The sequence below is a fragment of the Dermochelys coriacea genome, chromosome 11 (assembly GCF_009764565.3).
Source record: "Dermochelys coriacea isolate rDerCor1 chromosome 11, rDerCor1.pri.v4, whole genome shotgun sequence".
NCBI classification, from domain to species: domain Eukaryota; kingdom Metazoa; phylum Chordata; order Testudines; family Dermochelyidae; genus Dermochelys; species Dermochelys coriacea.
The window spans coordinates 15,693,664-15,697,443 of NC_050078.2; positions in this window are offsets into that span (position 1 = coordinate 15,693,664).

Below are 3,780 nucleotides of genomic sequence, written 5' to 3' on the forward strand. Positions count from 1 at the left end.
GGAGTAAAGGATTAAGTCAGTCTCCATGCAGTCATTGCCCTTTCTGCAGAGAGTGTCAACAAGGCTAATGGTCACTGCTAACAGGGATGAGAGAAAGTCTCACAAAACCATATTTTAAAATGATTTTAATTGGAAGTGGTTGGGTATACTGTTATGTGGATTGAAAACAAGATAAAGAAAGGCACTGTATTGAGCTGGAAGAGACAGTAAACAGTTAATTAAAGGAATTCACAGAAGATAATTAATTGGAAGAAGTGGCAAATACCAGTATGGAGAGAGAAATCCTACAAAGGGATTTAGAGAGAGTAGAAATGGTGGTGGAAAGCAGAGCTGGTTGGGAATTTTTTTAGAACATTTTCGGCCAAAAAAACCCCAAGTCACTGAAACCAAAACTGTGAAACAGTCAGTTCAAAACACCAGACTCAAATTTTTTTTTTGGTAAAAACAGTTTTGAGATTGTTGAATGGGAAAGTTTCTGGGGGTTTTAAAGTCATTCATAATTTTAGTATATTTACAGTAAAAGGTGGAGGGGATAAAAGGTCAATATCAAAACTAGATACTTTGCAATTATTGAACAAAAATTCTTATGTTTGGCTTGCAAAACAAATTTTAGATTTCAACTTTTTGTCACGATTCATGATGGGGGGGAAAGAATTTTAAATGTCAAAAATTTTCTCAGAATGGGAAAACCATTTCCCTCCTGATCCTACTGGAAAGTAAAAGGAGATTCCAATTAACCAACATAACTTGGGAAATTAATCCAAAATACAAGCTATTCAGTGGAAAGGGGAACCCAGAAACTAGTTGATAATGGGTTTGAAATGCAAGATAGCAGCACAAAAGGATTTTCGACGAGTTATGAGAGATAATGCACATCTCATACAACTGCACCTTGATTTATTGTGTTCACTCTTGGATAACTCAGATGCTAAGAACTTGGAGAGAGTTCAGAGAGAAGCAACAGAAGTTAGTAGGACACTGGTGAAATCTACTTACGAGCAAAGACTAAAAGCTAAATATGTAGAACTTAGCAAAAAAAAATGAACGAGTTCCTGATCCTACAATGAGCTTTGACTGTACAGCCCCTTGTGCTGATGTGGAACGCTCATGGATTTTAGTTGAGCTTTGCACAAATATTCCAGAATTCATACATTTCTGAAGGAGGAAAAGGAACTATTAAAAGTGCCACTTAAGTGTGGAAATTAGGAAAAGAAAAATTTAGGCTGTCAGGAACCTCTTCCTGACTGATGTAGGTAGAATAATCTACCACTACAGGGAAAGGTTCATCACAAAAATATACATTCATATTTACCAAAATTGGCCTTTTCTTGGAAATGAACATTTGGATTTTTCTGTTTCTTCAATGGAGAACTAAAAACATCATTTCCCCCCTAGAATAACCCAAACCAAAAAGTGTAAAATTGTATTTTGATAAAATAATTAATTTTTTGGTTTCTTATGAAATGTCATGAAAAATATTTACAATTTTCAAACCAGCCTGTCTCGTGACTATTAAAATTAGAGTGTACATCAACATTAGAAAATATATGGTTTTGAAGAGTCCTTTAATTGCAGGAAGACAGTCTATAGGACAAGTAAATTCTTTCCCGATAATCTCTTTGGAGCAGGAACAATATCTGGATACAAGTCTTGCAGACCTCAAAGAACAAAATTCTGATCCTGATTAGGGCTCTTGAGTTATATCACAGCTGTTAAATAATAGTCTAATATTTGATTCCGTAACTTCCAGTGGTATTTCTTGTGATGTGGACACTTCTTCAGTGAGAACCCAAACTGTAACAAACAATTCATTTCACATAAACAACTGAACAGCCACTAGACTTGGCTTTTGACCAGAATAACATTACAGTCTTCAAGTGCTAGTGGTTCTTTTACTTTTTTTTAAGCTTCTCCCATTTGAAGGTTAAAATATAATTCTTTAAATGGCAAGATGGTAAAATGTACTGAAAGGGGGGTATAAAAGAAGCTTTGAAATATCTAAGCATTAAATCAGTGAACATAAATATAAAGTAGATCTCTTAGCAATGATTCAGAGATTGCACAAAATCACAAGGGACTGAAACCTGATGAAATATATATATATAATACATATATTTAAAGAAAGGAGCCTGAGGCAGTAGTTACTTATGCACAACAAACCTACAGTACTTGGGTTCTTTACTGATTTTACTGTTCCATTATTAATAAAATCTGTGTGTAAGGCAAGTCTTTTCACACAGACTAATATGTCTGAAGCAAATTGGCAGAGGGATGAGTTGTAATGTGGGCCAGCCAAGATAGTACCTTATCCATCTGCAAGTTTGAACCAAAATATGAAAATGTGAATTAAATGTAACTTTGTACAAATAAATAAATCTTCTACTTGTAAAAGGAAATTAGATTTTTTTCCAGCCTAGAATTTCTACATGGGCAAGTAAAGATGTAGGCTTCCAGCCCACTGGCGAATAAGAGTGGAGGAGGCCAGGGGTGGGCTGAGATCAGTGTTGGCAGCTACCAGTATAAGGGAAGTATGCAGAGGGCTGAATGGGAATAAAACAAGGAGAATTTGGCTGCCTTCGGAGTAGGGAGTGGCAGTCATATTTTAACTTAAAATAAAGCAAGAATGAAACTATACACATAAGCCCATGTGAGAATCAGATCCACTGAAACAAGAATAAAAATGACAGGTTTCAGAGTGGTAGCCGCGTTAGTCTGTATCAGCAAAAACAATGAGGAGTACTTATAGCACCTTGTAGACTAACAAATTTATTTGGGCATAAGCTTTCGTGGGCTAAAATCCATTTCATCAGATGCATGGAGTGGAAAATACAGTAGGGAGATATATATAACAGTACATGAAAAGATGGGAGTTGCCTTACCCAGTGGGGGGGTCGAGACAAATGAAAACGAACAAAAATGAAACCCTGGTACACTAGTCTCGGACAGAATGCAGAGAAATGCCTTTAGATGGTTACAGAAGTGTTTCATTTTAATTTCATTTAGAGAATGAATTTCCCAGGAGTGAGGAAATTGAGGGTGGGATGGAGTTTCTTGTTGGATAAGCAATTTGAAGTCTTAGCTGCCTCTGGACAAAAGACTATGCTGAAAAAAAGATCTGCTTTATTATCATTTGTTTATTATAGTAGCACCTAGAGGTCTTCTAGGATCAGGGCCCCTTTGTGCTAAATACTGTATAGGCACATAGCAAGAGATAATCCCTGACCAGAATAGTTTACAAGAGGAGCAAAGTATAGAATAAAGAGGTGCTATTAGCCCCATTTTATAGATTACAATCTGAGGCAGAGTGAGATTAAATTATTTGCCCAACATCACACAGAGAGGCTATCGCAGAATGCAGAACTGAACCCAGATCTGCTGAGCGAGCTATAGCCTTGTTCTTGAATTAATCACAAAACCATCCTTCCTCTCCAATCTTACTAAAGACAGACTCTTACTAAATTAGTCAATCTATCAATGTCAGAGTAGGTTAGATGCACACAAATTGTGATTGTAGGTAGAAGGGGGAACTCTGAGTAAGAAGTTTTCTACAAGAAATAATCCAATGATTTGCACTTTCTCTTTCTAACTCTTTCTTGCACTACTAGATTCATTCCATATACTGCAATGTTTTTCCACTATGCTAGCACAGTTTGTCTTTTAAAACAATGTCACAACTTGATGGGCCCTTTAAAGGCAAGTAGATCTCAACCCCACCAGTGACACAGCCAACGCTCCTTCCCTAGTGGGAAACATGAGTCATGTGACTGGTGGGTCATGTGA